Source organism: Temnothorax americanus, unplaced genomic scaffold (genome assembly GCF_048541705.1).
Source record: "Temnothorax americanus isolate GAGA-0224 unplaced genomic scaffold, ASM4854170v1 Scaffold87, whole genome shotgun sequence".
Taxonomy (NCBI): Eukaryota; Metazoa; Arthropoda; class Insecta; order Hymenoptera; family Formicidae; genus Temnothorax; species Temnothorax americanus.
Genome location: NW_027509810.1, coordinates 254,296 through 270,402, shown reverse-complemented (window position 1 = coordinate 270,402; position 16,107 = coordinate 254,296). Strand labels below are relative to the sequence as shown.

The window sequence follows — 16,107 nt, the reverse complement described above, 5'->3', positions numbered from 1 at the left end:
CCTCCGCTGCGTTTAAGGACAAACGCGCGGCCAATATTAAAAGCAGCGGGGTTCGGTCTATAAGTAGAACGAGGCTGCATTTAGAGGATCTAGAGCTCGTATGGAACGTTGAACCAAATTCTCTCGTCTTGTCTCGAGGGAAGATAAATGCGTTCAGTATGAATATATTAACTAATGAGAGTCTGACCGAGTTTGACTTAAACGCGATATACTATATACACTTATTTTAAATTCCACCTGTAACTTTAATTAGTATTCTATATACATGTACCTAATTCATAATTTTTATTATAGTCGAATTATTTCAAGCCATATTGATATTGATAATAATAATAACTTTCCTTGCGTAAATAAAATAAAATTAGTGGCACTGTCGTAGTTTGACTGTTAATTTATTATATATACGTATATACTTGCGATTTTTATTTGCTCCTTGCTGTAAATAATTGTTATGAGAATTTATTCAGCAATATATATTTGCTTAAAAAAAAAGTCTCTCGTTTCAATTCACTTCTGCGAAGAGACGAAGGTGAAATTCCGGTAGACGAAATCGATGAGTCACCGAGCGATCAAAGAAGTATTTCGGCGGAGCATTTTTTTTTCCGCATCGATCAGAGTGATCCAGCTACCTTTCCCAATTGAATCGGAATTCAACCCCGGGCTTATAAATAGCCACGCGGTCGAGAGTGAAGATACAATGGAGCGCGACGCGACGCCGAGCACGCACTTAAGCCGATACTGAATGCTCATCGCGCGGCGGCAGCGGCGGCTTTAACAACCAGGTCAGTGTTTTTCCGCTCCAGTTGTGTTGATATGTATAATCACGGTAATTACATACTATCTCGCCGGTGAGGATTTGCCCATCGGGCCGCGCGCACTCGGCAATGAGGTACCCACATTTTATTTCGTGCTCCAATCACAGCTGATTGGCACTGACTGTTATTTGTCGAGCGAGAGCCGAAAGGAGCAAGGAGGAGGTGGAGAGAAAACAGACATTCTGCTTATTCCTCCGATAGCTCACTCCTACGTGTTCCCGTCCACCAGTCTCTCGGGGCACAACTCCTCTTCTCTCGCTTACGCGAGCGAGAAACCCTCGGACGTTAAACATACCGAAGGGATAACACTGTCGGAGCGGGGTTGAAATTGCCCAGGCGCGCGCGCTCTTTCTCTCCTTCGCCCCCGTCTCTCTCCCTCTTTCTCCCGTTGTGTGTTGAATTTCTACTGAAATAATTATCGTGCTCGTTAAAGCGCCGATAAGTATTATTACTGGAATTATCGGTCCGCCGCGCCGTCCGTATTTGCCCCGCCGCGTGGAAATAAAATTATAACGACCTCGTTATAGCTGACTATAAACAAGCGTTTCGATCTTATACAGCGAACTCGTAACGATTCTCGTGCGATACGGTCCCGGCGACGAGACGTGACGAAAGCGACTTTCGCCTGCCAATATGTAACGTATGGCAAAATCGCGTTGTCGGCATTGTCATAAGATTTTATTATGCGTCGATTTTATCCCTCTCTCTACGATTTTATGGTATTATAATATGTAGGATAGCGATATCTCTTCTTTTTTTTTTCAAGATATATTTCTAAATAATGGTAATTTATAATTTACCAATCATAAAACGCAATGCTCATGCGATTTACAAAATCACAATAATTTCAAATACTAAAAGTATTCGAAGGTATTATAGAAATTGTCGAGATGCAAATATCTGATACAGATCGGGAATTAATGGAAGACATACGATGATTAGTTTATCCTAATCATTCTGCGCTTTAAATCACAGTTACATTAGTATACGATTGGTAGCATGCCGCTGCGCATTTACGGTGGCCGTGCATCGTTGCATCATTCATGAGGTTCATTGAGCCCGTGCCAGTTCGTGTTCCGGGCCCGCCGCGCGCCGCCGCTGCTGCAATGCTGCTGCTGTTGGGTTCGCTTGAAATATGCGCGAAAAACCGGTCAAGAAGATGCCATATCCCCGATTAGCGTCCATTCATCGGACAAGGCAAAGGTCCTCTGCCTTTCGTCGTCTCTTTCTCTCGTCTTCCCCTCCCCCCCTCCGCTTTTTTTCACGCTACTATCGACAGGTCCCTTATAGTCGCACCCCTTTGCCCGTGTATATCCATAGTGATTTGCGCACCGCATCAATGCGACGCGAGAGAGCGTGTATACATGCATTACGCTCGATCCGGCCGTTAACGACTTCATCAACGACTGACTGATAGCGTAAAGGACGAGCCGAAGACACGAGCGAGGATAGCTGTTGCTGCATGAAAGAAGCGTCTTCCGGCGGACACGCTCGCACACGAAGGGAAAATAAAAGGGCCTAGGCTGTTTGCCGAAGGACGCGATCGGCTTCTTGCTCGCCCTTCGCGATCCTTTGCCGTTTCTTTGGTATCGGAACTCTGTGGATACCTTTGTGTTAACATAACCTTCACTTCAAGTCAAGTATGCGTGCGTCCGAGTCAAGTCACATATGCACGCACGGGCTTTTCTTCTTCTCCTCCTTTCATATTAAAATACCAACTGATTGAAGGTAAAAATTACTGGTTCCAAAAAGAACTATTTTTTCTAATAATATTTATCTACTTGGCAAAAAAGAGGATGTAGGAAGAATATTTATTTTTACTTTATGAACGTCATAAGTTATATAAGTCATAAATGATAGGATCGCTTTGTATTCGAGGCTCTATCCCACGAAAAGAGAGGATTATCTTAAATGAGGATTTGAATTGAAGTGCGCTTTGATATCAAAGAAGCAGACACGAACGAGCTACCGTAAAGAAACTAAGAATCCGCAACGAGAATGTTCGGCGATATTACGTAACTCACATATGCTCGTTAAGGACTGATTTTACGGCTGTTGCCGCGAGTGAAAGTCGGACTAGTCAAAGAACTGTGCATGGCAAAATGGGAACGTATCTCGACATTCATACGGGCTAATGTGATTATTCAAAAGAATTTCGTTTGCCAAGATCAACGAAATGTCTATCAATTATTGTTGACCTTAGATCTCAATTACTGCGATTTACTGCTGTACACATATATCAATCTAAAATTAGAACTATATATAAAGAGAAACTGCAATCACAAATTAACTAAAACAATACCATTTAAAATATGAAATGTTTTATAACCACTTTTTAATGTTTGCTCTTAAAATGGATTAAAAGAGAAGATTTTATAATTAAATATTTATTCATCTAAATAATACATTATATATATTATATACAATTTATATACATTATAACTTTATATACAAATTATATATTATATACAAATATTATATATTATAATATTTGTTATCTAAGTATTTAAGTATTATATTAATTATTGCAACTCATTGCAACTTGCAACGAGCAAAAATAATTGCATTAAAAAATTTTCTTATATAAAATCCATAAAAATGGCTATAAAAACGCTACAGTATTAATTCAATTTTATCGCAAACATGCGATTCTCAACACAGATTACACGGAACTATTAACCTTTAACCTGGCTATTTAGGTCTGTATTATTTACAATATTTACATAGCATAGACACTTATTTTCGTTGACTCGTTAATTTCTCATTTTCTATTTTGATTTTCTTGCCGCACGTTATTGCCCTATAAAGACTTAGCGCCGTACCAATTAGGCAATCGTTTATACGAAAATCGCCAGAAAGCAGTTCCCGGCGGAAAACTATCGTTATAATTCACTTTTATTACGAGCGGCGCGGCGGTGATTCTCGGGTCATACGTACGACTATAAACGCGTAATCGAAGGCTGAGAACGGCCAACGGACTTTAAAGGGTAGACCGACGTATCGAACGAAGCGGCAGCGGCCGCGGCGGCGGCAGCGGCGATCAACGGCCATAGTCTTATCCGGCCGGAGTGAAAGAAGAAGGCGATGCGGACGGGCGATAAAGAGCGAGATGGGCGAAGCGATAGATAAATATATCAAAGCGGATCGGAATGCGCGTCTCATTGAAACGAAGGGGTAGGGCCGCGCGGCCGGCCGACCGACCGGTGGACTCGGGTGGTGGTGTTGGGCCCATCGTCGTGCTCCTTAGAAACGCGCGCCATGAGAAATTGCTGGTTTTCCCACGAAGCGCTCGACGAGCTACCGGGACCGCAATGCAGCGCAGCGTAGCCGCGCTGCAACGATGCAGTCGCGCTCGCACAAATGCGCCTAAAGGTCTCCCCCGGACGCCTACTAGCGCTCTCTCTCTCTACTAGCGCTCTCTCTCTCTCTCTCTCTCTCTCTCTCTCTCTCTCTCTCTCTCTCTCTCTCTCTCTCTCTCTCTCTCTCTCTCTCTCTCTCTCTCTCTCTCTCTCTCTCTCTCTCTCTCTCTCTCTCTCTCTCTCTTTCTCATTATCTTTCCCCATCTTTCTTTCCCTCGTACTATTCTTCTCTTTCTCTCTCTCTGTCTTTCCTTCGTTTGTTCCTCTCCCCGGCACGGTCTATCGGAAATATAATTGGCGCTTTGCGAATCCATTAACCGGCCCCGTGTGGCAAGTGGCGTTACCACGGCATTACCACCGCTGGGTCCCCTCCTCCGTCCCTATATACGCACTAATTCATAGTTTCATGCCTTCCCGCTGCTTAAAGACTTAATGGAGGCCGCGCACCGCACGCACACACTTAGCGATGGCCGGCGTGTGTGGACACGCAACGCGTGTGCGTGGCAGAAAAACGATACCGCTTCCGTTGAGGAGCACGTCGAAAGTGTTACAGCGTTTGTATACTAACGATATCTCGCGGTCTATCGCGCTTCTCCCTTTTTTCCTGGTATACAGCATCCGCAAGAAGATCACGGGAGATAATAAAATTAATATATCGTGCTCGCGCACGAAACAAACTTGCAGGATGTGACTAGAGAAGCGTCGCTAATTTCTTTTCATCAATTATGCAAATTGGTATTTATCTATAATATACAAATATGATTATCTGCCATTTTTGCACAACTCGTTATTTTTGGTTTATTAAAGCGCTCAGAGAATGAATAATGAATACGAGACAAAGTGGAAATTCTGAATATTTAATCCTTTTAAAAAAGCTATAAAAATACTGAATATATATTTAAAATATTGATCTGTATAACTTACGTTCATATGAGTTAAAAAAAAAACTTCTTATTTATATAAATAAATTAATTTAAATTTCATACAACGATTTTAAGTGAAAGATTTTTGCGTTATTATTTAATTAGTTCTGCTATTTATCAACATTCTGCGTGTATTTAATCGTAAGAGTTGTTACGGTGTTATATAAACATATAACGATATCTGGCATTGCCACCTCGTCATCTACGTTAAAACTTTATTTTTACTTGCACACCATTTTGCTTGACGGCTCACACAGCGATGTTTGCGCGAAAGTCGCTCATCCGCGATGCCACAAGGAGGATTGGCTAGATAGAGAGGATGTATTTGAGGCTACCATTAAGGCTGGTGATTGATAATCCCCGCAGACTCGTTCTGCGCCATCGCGTCCGTCCGATCAAGGTCTCCCTGGGTGCGCACCGATCGAGCAAAAAGCGAGAAGGGCGAGGCGGTCGGTCGGTGCGCACCGACGCAAACCGAGCTGCAAAAAGCGAAAGAAACCGCATCTCGGCTGCATTGTCACTGGTCGCCTCGCCGCGAAGTCCTCCCCCCCTGCCCCTTTTTTGCGTCCGCGCCAGGCAATTACCGCTAACACCGGCAGACGGCTCGGACTCGTGATTATCGGCGAAAGTGATAAACCGATTTCTCTCGGGGCGATCGCCGGCATTCCTAGATCGTTGATCTAGAGAGGCGTGCGGGTTAACGCGGCTGACTTGCCATCACCGAGAGGGTTGCTTTATATCGCTCCATCGTTAAAAAGAATCATCGTTATGTTAATAATTTTATATTTAATATTATATTTAATATCATATTTAATGTAATTTAATTATTCATACGTAAATTTCTAATAAGGCTTCTCATATGTCCCCCCCTTCTCAATCTTTTTTTAAATTTAAATTAACTTACAAGCTTTTAAAAAAGTATATTTTAACATATTTTTTGTCGTACCAAATTCTTTATTTCCGAGAAATATCTGTTAATAAGAAGAAATCGGCAATGTATCGATTGTGGTGAAAAAAATGAAATTTAAAAGCAGGAGGCAACGCTGCACTATCCTTGTGGTTGACAGATATTATTATCAAAATACGGCAGCGATATATATAAAAATTGCATCGGTCGTCGTTTCTTAGTGACCGTAGATACACGAGCGGGTTCTAACAATAACAGATGCTTTTGCGAAGCGAATTGGCACGAACATCGCGACGGGAACGTCCAACTTTTCGTCGGCAAGACGTCGCGCACGTCGCGAGCTCAAAAGACACGGCACCGGCGAGGACTATTACGAGAACTGCTAGAATAAACAGGCGCTGGTTTCTTTCGTAGCGTTAGGCGTTAAGAAGGCATTAACAGCGCGCGACCTTGCACCTTAACACGCGCGTTACCTCGTAATAGCGCATGCGATTCATAATAGTGAACGCCGCGCTACGGCGGCGGTGACGTGTGTGAAAGGAAAATTACGGAGATAAAGTAGACGTAGCGGCGCTAGCGGAGGTGAATCCTCCTCTCTTCGTTATATCCTCAGGATAACGTCATAATGCGTCGATGGACGTGGAAAGCAAACGATCGAAGGAGCGCACGGGAGGTGAGCGCGCGGAACGACGCGATACAAAGAGACAAAACGCAAGTCCCGTCCCGGCGGCCTCACGTGCGCGCACCGCTCCCTTCGTGCACGGGGATGACAATGCATCTGCTAACTAGCAAAATGCTAATATTTACTTAACCTCGACGTAGGTGGGGAGGAAAGTAGTTGCGCTCTCTCCCCCCCCTCTTTCTTTCTCTCTCCCTCTCAATCCGATGGAGATTTAGCGAAGACGCACGCTGCAACGACAAAGAGAAGAGGAACGGAGAGGAGTGACGCAGCAGCAGCAAAGTGCGCTGCGTATCCTCGACGATATTTTCCGTCGGTGGAGATCGCGGCCAGCGTAAGCTCACTGCCTACGAGCCTCACATGGAGAAAAACATTAGACGAGTATACCCGCGCGCGATGATTCGGCGGCTTTCGCGTTTGCGAGCGAGCGTATATCCGCACGCGGGCACGTGAAGCCGTGGAAAAGCAGTCATCAAAGCGGCCTCTTCTTGCTCATCTAGCCTAGTTTACAGTGCCCGCGATTTATTTACTCGTACGTGAACCCTTTGCCGCGCCACACGTAAACGCTCGGTCCAAGTCGCCGCAGGCGCAGGAATTCGCTCTTCTCGACAAGCTGTGTACGAGCCCCTTCGTCAATCTGTTAATGTTAGGTCCAGCGTTATAATAGGTTGCATATAAATGCGCGAACGTAGATAGATACGTCAGAGAAACCGGAATAAGCGCGATAAAATGCATTATTTGCCTCCTAAGTGCGCGTTACATTTCCGCGATTTTGAATTTAAAAAAATTGCCGTAAACAAGAAGTTATCTTATAAGATAATTTTGTGACGCGAGATGTGTGTGTGTGTGTCTTCTACTTTCTTTTAAAATCTTATCTCTACTAACTATATGTCAATAAGCAATCATTAGACACTATTAAGTCAATTTTTTGTTAATAACGGTCCAGATAATATTAACTTTAATTTTAAGTTGTCGCTTTATATACATCTTTATACATCTTGATCCTTTTATTGAAGAACTATAAGTCTAGAGCTAATCGAAAATAGTTTCCCGCAATATAAAAAGAATATTATACTATTCTTCTTTTCTCTCAATATATACAACTGAATTTCAGACAGTCGACAGATGATCCGAAACAATGTTCTCCGTGTGTGTATGTACATCTAGTACAAGCTCACTTCATCGCATCGGCATTAACCAGGATGCGAAAATCGCCGAGGCTGGATTCCCGGATAAGTATCCCCAGTTGAGACTAACGAGCCGCCTTTAACTTCAGTCATCCGCGAGCGAAACAGCCGTCGACACGTCACGTTCCATCGGCACGTTTTACGAGCGCGCGGCGAACGCTTAGAATTTCGAGAGGCATGCGAAAGATTGTTTTCTGGATCCTTGGCACGGCTAAGCAACTGAACGAAAGAGAGAAGACGAGAGAGAGAGAGAGAGAGAGAGGGGAAGACAGATAGAGAGAGCGAAAAAAGATGAGGAGGAGGAGGACTCGCGAAAGGTTTTCCTTCGAGTCTAGGAAACGTCCGGATATGATAATAAGCGAGGCTCGCGCCAACGTTGTACGTCCGAGCACGATCCGAACCCCTCGGAGCTACGTACCGGGCCTCTCGCATCAACGGAGAGAACCAGTCCTCTTCCCTGAAGTCGCTGTCACGACCACCGGGAACGTCTCTGTTCCGCGGAACGTCTTTTAAATCTCCTTGCGCCGCGCCGCGGCCGTTGCGAGAGAGAGAGTCACGCCTCTTCGATCCGTTCCGCACAATATGCACCCAATGCTGGAGAGACGCGCATCACCGAGAAGGTAGAAAGATTTCTATAGTAAAACCGACTCACTCGCTCGCGCGCTCGCGCTCTCGCCCGTCCGTTTTCGCCGCATGATGATATTATTCTAGTCTACGTAACGAATGCAGCGTATGCCAGCCTTGGGAAACGCGAGTAAGTACCGATAAGTCGGCCGGCGAGACGTGGACGTTCGCCGCCAATGAAATGCGTCGTCAATAAATCGGTCTAATTAGGAAATATTAATCAGCAAACGTTTGGTTTTAATCCTCGCCGTTAAGAGGCTTACAGATTGTAAATTCTGTAATTAATTAATGATATTTAGTATTTTTTATCCACAGTAATCTGATAACAAATAATCTTTGATCATAAAGAAACGAAGATACTTGCTGTAAGAGAGAGAAGAAAAAAGTTTTTTTTAACCCACACACAGCTTTATCATCATCTTATATACTTAGATGGATTTGAAGTAAAGAGGCTTTCCTGGAATGATTTTCGTAAATTAGCATAATGGTGTAAACGAATAGACGGCTACTACACATTGAAGAGCGGTGTTGTGTCGGAGCAATTATTAAGCAAAAGTACGGGAACGACGTGCGAGAACAACGCGGGCGAAAGAAGGCGGTCACTCTTCAATTGCGCAAATATCTCGGGGAGCCCCCGATGGAAGGAATTAACAATTAACATAATGCCGAGAAGCATTATAGGCCAGTGAGCGCAAATTGTGTGGCGGGCATGGAGCTCAAAGAGGCAATGAGATGTAAGATGGAGAAAGAGGAAGAGAGAGATCGAGGGGAAGAGAAGAGTCAGCAAAGAGAGAAAGAGGGAGACGAAAAAGAGAGTCGAGAATGGTGGGTAGATAGGTAGGTATTAGGCAACCGTAGAGGAAACCGTACTTGTCCGCGTCAGCCAAGGAAAAGTCACCAGGGTGGTTAGCGAAACGAACTTGATCTACGCATCCCGCTTAACAGCCGCTAATCGGTGCCGGTTAACGGAAATAGATGTGTCGGGTTTTCACTCCGGATCTCGCCATGGACTCACGAGATTGTTCATCCCAGGCTTACACGAGCAGGATATGTTAAAGCGAAGTTTTTGTTCACGAAAATATGTAATATTCACCTTACTTATCAACTTCTTGTTCTATAGTTGTACAGAGAAAAATGTACGAGATGCAAATATAATTAAACATTGGATCTTGTAAATGATATATTGCAAAAATTATTTTGCAATATATTTATAGGTGCTTAATAGATTGTAACTCGAAACTTTTGTATTAAAATAATAGAAGAATTAAAAAAATATATATACATATCTATTAAAGAAAAATGTTTCTCTCGACTTTTTTCAATCTCTTCTCGTCAATCAATAGGCACGCTCGTTATCGCGCTGGTATTTCACGGCAATATATCAGAAATAGAAAAATCGTATTTTAAGACTGATCATAATGAGCGCAATTAATTTTCAATGCGTCTCTTTATTGGTTTACGCGATCAATATTCTCAAGCGAATCGTGGACGTTTTATGAGACGTAAACCCTACGTGCACGAAGAAAGGAAGAAAAAAGAGAGGAAGCGTATACGAAAAATTATGGCGGAAAAACACCGAGTTGTACGCTGATAAAATTCGAGATTTTATCATCCTGAGCAAATGACGACGTCGCATCTTGCAATAATGGTAACTATTTATCATTTTTGTCATATGAAGATAATTAGGCGTAAAAACGAATCAAAATTCAGAGAAGTAATGCTAATAATGAAAAAATTAAAGAGATTCTTGATTTAGGTTCCTATAATTTTTAAATATTCGCGCTCTGTTTAAAAAAATATCAGGAAATTTTAAAAAATATTAAAATGCATTAAACTCACTGTGGCTGCTTAAAATATAATAAAAAAATTTTTGATAAAATTGAATCGCACCTTTTTTAGTTACGGAGCGACATTTCTTTATCATCTTTTGAAATTAGTTGCAAGTTTTTGCAAGTTCGTATTTAATTATTGCGTTTCCTTTAATTAATTTGCATTTGATTTAAGAAAATTTCCTTCAGAATTATGATCGAAAAAATATAATAAACGTGAAGATGAAAACCTGTTAAAACAAAGAGGCTATTCTAATTTTCGTGTCCTCGATCGAGTTCACGGTCACCAGGCGAACCGATTCGCGCAACACGCGCTAACGGTAGGCCGACGCGCGAGCCATCGAAAGTCCTTCTTATCCAAACGTGAAAGTGTTGCGTGAAAAACAGGTTATTACTGGTTATTATGGGTAGTTACAGGTGGTTACAGGTAGTAGTTGGGGGGGGGGGGCAGAGCGTCGGTGCTCCTTCGCACTTCTTAAAGGCTGTTTCTCGGCCGGAGCGCCGAGTGCATCGCGGCGTACCGACCGCGATCGACCCTCCTCCCTTTTTCGTGACGCAACGGCATCGCGCACCTTCTTCTCGCAAAGCCACGAGGCTGATTCCTGCGGTTCGGTGCCCAATATCGCCGTTGTGCGACGACGACGACGACGACGACGGTATACGTTTTCGCGGTGTAACTGACCTGCCTCAGGGAAACCCTAGTTGCCGCGATACGGGAGAGGAGAACCGCAGACCCGTTCGATTCTTTCTTTTTCCTTTGGCGCCGTCTTGCCGACTACCTAACTGCAATCCAAATGCCAGTCGCATTGCATCGAAGAAAGCGGCCGAGCAATCGGCGAATGTCGCGAAACATCGAGCGAAAGAGAGAACTGCACTTCGAGCATGAAAAGCTAAAAGCTCGTCGAAATTGGGGATTCGATCCTTGTTAGATCGAAACAAATAATTATAATAAAGTAATAAGAAAAGATAACGCAAAATATTATTATAGTTTGAAAATAGTACTGTACACAATTTGGAAGTTTTGTATGAAAATGTGCAGTTTCCTACACACGCGACATAACTTTAATATTATTTTAAAACTATATTTTTAACATAACAGTTATCTATTTTAAAATTATTTTAGCAACATTTTTTCCAACTCTAACTGCCGATAAGCGGCTTCTTTCGTCGCGTTACTCTCCAGATGATCCTTCCCAGATTTCCAAGTACAGCGCTCATAAACCGTCGCTCGCGGGTCAACGATCTCACGAAAGCGGCCAACGTCCGCTCTCATCGAATCCATCGAATTTGCAATCGAATTTGCGACGTCGTCGGCTCGTTGCTCGTCGCCCGTCTCCGACACCGATCGCCTGAGAATCAGTTCGCGATGCTGATGCTGGGGCAGCAAGCTCACGACGCGGACGGGGAGAGACGACGCGACGCGAAGAGCGAACGGTAGTAAATCTAAATCTCATTGCGCGGTCGTTTATTCGCGAGGCGGCAGGGTGCGCGACGCGGGGTAGGGGCAATTATGGAAGCATGAATATTTATGGAAACCCGTGCACCGTGTAATCTTTACGAGACAACGGCTACGGGACGTCGCCCGACCGACCGGCTGGCCGATCGCCGCGGCGCGTGATGCTTCACGGTTTACTTTGTCGGTGCGCGCGCTCGCCGGACTCAATTATCCTCGCGCTCGCACTCGTAAGACGGTGGAGACGAGACGAGAGAACAGAAGACGAGGGGCACATCTCTCTGTCTCTCTCATTTAGGCGAGAGCGAAGAAGCTAACACAATAAGATCGATTCCTCGCTTAAGCAGCTATACCTCTACACCGGTAACGATAACTATAATATTCCGAATGCGAGCTTTCTCCTACAGTAATATTATTCGTTACGAACAGAATTAATCAACAGAATTAAGAAAGAAATAAGGAGAGATATGAATAATTTTCAGCGCTACCGAATTTATACAGAGGGAAAAAATTGAAGTCGAATGCAGTGATTTACTTAAACACGCAGAAGTAGACCGTAGTAGATTTCAATCGATCGGTTTCGAGTTCGCTTCGCTCTCAATATAATTTGGATGTATTATAATACATAAAAAATAAAATAATAATTGAAATAATTTAAGATCCTGAAATAACTGAGAATAAAAATTAAGTAATCGAGTTAAAGGAATTATTATGATTGTATTGTAGTAGATGTTTCAATTTAAACATTAGCTTTTATGGTAAACATTCCATTCTCGATTCTCGGTACCGCGATTTATATATGAACAATTAAGTTAAATGAAAGTAAATTTGTAATTTTTTTTTTAGAAAATATAATGCTATGAATGTATCTCACGATTTATTGAATATTTTTTACGCTGCGCTTCAAAGCTTTTTCAAGGAATCATTTTAGGAAGGCAAAACGATCTGTTATTGAGAGAAAGCTGCCTTCAAATTTTATTTTATTATTCATTATCTCTTTCTCTCTATCTCATTATGCTGTACCCGTTTCTAACGCGCCCTAATGCAACCCGTTTATTTCACTCCACCACCTCAGGGCCCCGGGCCCGATTGCAAACGACCGAATGATGGCGTGCGGAACGTCGGCTACCGTGGATCATCCCGCGTCTCGTCGTCTCTCTTTCTCAAGGCACAGATATACACGTAGCGAGCTAGTTATCCCCGTCACGTAATCGCACGCGATAAAATAGCCCGCGGCCCGACAGAATGGTCCTCGCATTTACGACGGCGCGCTCGTCTTTTAATGACCGCTCCGTCTAATTACTACCCTCGCCTGTAATATGTAATGATCGCTACGCCCGCGAACGCGCGCCCGTACTTCGTTTTAGAATTAGTGGCATAATTGCCCGGTCGCGAGTTGGCGAACGGTTTATACGGCGCAATTGGCGCGCCGCACGTTACGCAATTGTACGAGCGAGCAAGTACTTATCGCGAAATGCAGCGCGCGAGCAGCATGCATCGTTCGCCTTTTTTTCAAGGGAGAGATTTAAACCAACTTAACGATCTTACTCTAACAGATTATAAATTCCGAGTTACAGGCTCTAGAGAGCCTCGATCTCTCGTAGGGAAGAAAAATCGTTGATTTATGATTGCGCATGCGTGTGCTCTTGACCAACTTTGTTCTCTGCTCGCGAGTTGCTTAATTGAATGTCTATTTCAGTTGCTTGCGTGTTCTGTTTCTGTCAAAACATTTTAGCTCTTCTGATGTTATTACAAAACTGAAACCGATATTAAAAATTAAGATATATTTAGAAAGACTAAATTAAACTATGAAGAAAAGAGATAGTACAAATTATGGTGATGTAAACAACACCATTTGTGTTTCTCATATCGAGATAACTTGTTGAACATGTTACGAGTAAGAATTAGCTCACCTACGTAATATTTTCTCCGATTACTTAACGTATACCGCAATCGCGAAATAATGCTATTATTACATTCGCTTATTCTGCAATTAGCACGGCCGTTACGTAGCTTGTTTTACTAATTGGCGTACTATTAGAAGGCCGATCGTCCGCTTTCAGACTCATTCAATAGCAGTCATTGAGAGCGAGACATGCATTCTCACTCTTAATGGCGTTGAACGCGGAAATCTCAATTATTTCTCACGTAATTGTGATTATTATTCCCGTTATTGTTAGTTTAATCGTCAGCTTGCTTCCTGATCCGTATGCAATTTGTCAAGTTGATGAGATTCTTTATATAATTGAATGTGTGGCGCCAACTTTTGCTGTAAATGCATCTTAAGAAATTAAAAGACAGAAGATTTACTTTTCTCTTTGGCATTCTGTTGTGAACTCAGGAACCTGCTACAAATTTAATTCCGCGTATGGATGTGTTTTATCAATAAAATAATTTATTTTATATATGTATATATTCGAAGAGACATTAAAAATATATATAGAGTTTTAGATAAAAATATAACGAACAGCCACTTGTTTCATAAAAATGAAATCACATAAAATTTCAAAGTACAAACACCTTATTGAAATGAACATAATTAATAACAAATGCAAATTTTTTAAACGCGATTGCGGTATGAACGTTAATTACAGTATGACTAGCAAGTTTGTAAAACCATACCGTGCGTTTATCTTCGATTGTGCCTACTGACATTTAGGAATGCAGCTCACGGGAAGATCTCGCGACTACGGGCGCGATTACTGATTAAAGCCCCGGGATAATTTCGAATTATCCCTTTTTCGTCTCGGAAACGCATTTCTTGCGCCTATCATCTCCGTTCGCGCGTTACGTCTATAGGCCGCCGCCTTCACCAGTCTACTAAGCACGTCGTAAGTCAGACGGCGCATTGTTCCCATGGCGGTACACCGTACGTCGGCCGCGGTCGTATCGATACGGGATATGCTTCGCAGCCAATTATTATTGCCATTTAGATAAGGAACGCAGTTAGTTAAGGCTGGAGACTTCTAACGACCGGGCGTACGATGTATGCGCCTCGCTCGAATAGAACCAGCCAGCGATCTAGAAGAGAGTACAATGCGCCGAAGCCCCCTTCAAAAATTAATACGTTAAAGAACTCGTGCGACGATATGCTAAATTCACACAAAGCAAATCTGACGATAAACCAAAGTGGAAAATCAATAAATTTTTTGTAAGATTTCATAATTAAATTTGTTTTTTATTGTTTTCCTGAGAAAAGTGATCATCTTTTTTATAAAATGAACAACTGCGAATATATAATTATTCATTAGAAAATACAAATTATTATATAGTCTAAAAAAAGAAAATTATTATTATTGATCAAAATGCAAATAACTGAATGTAAACCGGTATATATTTCTTTCACTTTATTGTTAAGTTTCTGTCTCAATAGTCAAGAAACTTTTTGAACTTCAGAAAGACGAGAAGTAAAAGTGTTTGCAGTGATGAAACGATAGTAATTGTAAGAAGTTCATCGCGAGAGATGCAAATTTTAAACGAGCGCGATTATATAGTAAGGGGGGATTTAATTACGGCGAAAGGAAGACACCGGGAATCGGTGCTTCGAATCTCAATAAGAATTTCGCTCCTCGTTCGCGCTTACTGATTACGGGGACTTATAGAAGCGAGTCGAAGGAAAGTTTAGCGGTTTCTCACAGTCCGGCGAAGACCGTGATTTCGAACCGTGCAGTCGAAGTAATCCGCATTTGAGACTAATTGAGACCAATTCAATCGAACTTCTCGCAACACTTTTTCGTCTGCTGATTGCACCACCAAGAAAAAGCTGAAAGATGAGTATTCGTGCCACTGAAAGGAAAATTTTCCTCTCGGCGTAATAAGTGAGAGAGAGAGAGAGAGAGAGAGAGAGAGAGAGAGAGAGAGAGAGAGAGAGAGAGAGATCGTTACACAGATCCGTGCTTGTGTAATATGGGCGATATATCTGTCTTCATCACCGCTATATCTTTCCCGCTTGTATTTTTTTTAACACACGTGATTCTCACTTCAATCTCTGCTCATGAACGTTTTAGCACGAATGGCATCCCGCTCATTACGTCGGTCGAATGATAAGAGAGGTAATTAAATCCTCTTTTATTAATCGCGCTCGTCGAATTTGCATCCGGCGAACTCTCTCGCGGTGAATTTCTTTACAATTACTATCATTTCATCATCACAAATACTTTTACTTCTTGTCTTTTCGGTGTTCAAAAAGTTTCTTGGCTATCGAAATAGAATTAACAGTGAAAAAAAATATATATATGTCGAGCGAGACAACTGCAAGATTAAACTATATTGTATGAATCACTAAATATTTATTTGTTTTTCTACTTGTAAATTTCTTATGTCAATTCTTA

At 42.3% G+C, this 16,107-nt stretch overlaps 1 protein-coding gene and 1 long non-coding RNA gene across 3 annotated transcripts in view; one reads left to right on the top strand and one right to left on the bottom strand.

The window, feature by feature from the left end:
* LOC143907731 (uncharacterized) overlaps nt 1-14,577 on the bottom strand; it is a 201,708-nt gene extending 187,131 nt beyond the window's left edge. Inside the window, exon 1 of the long non-coding RNA XR_013259954.1 lies at nt 14,399-14,577. This is a non-coding gene — a long non-coding RNA (uncharacterized LOC143907731). The remainder of the gene's footprint in view (nt 1-14,398) is intronic.
* The window catches only part of Blo (bloated), a 115,720-nt gene that overhangs the window by 80,825 nt on the left and 18,788 nt on the right, over nt 1-16,107 (top strand). The gene's annotated exons all lie outside the window — the stretch shown is intronic.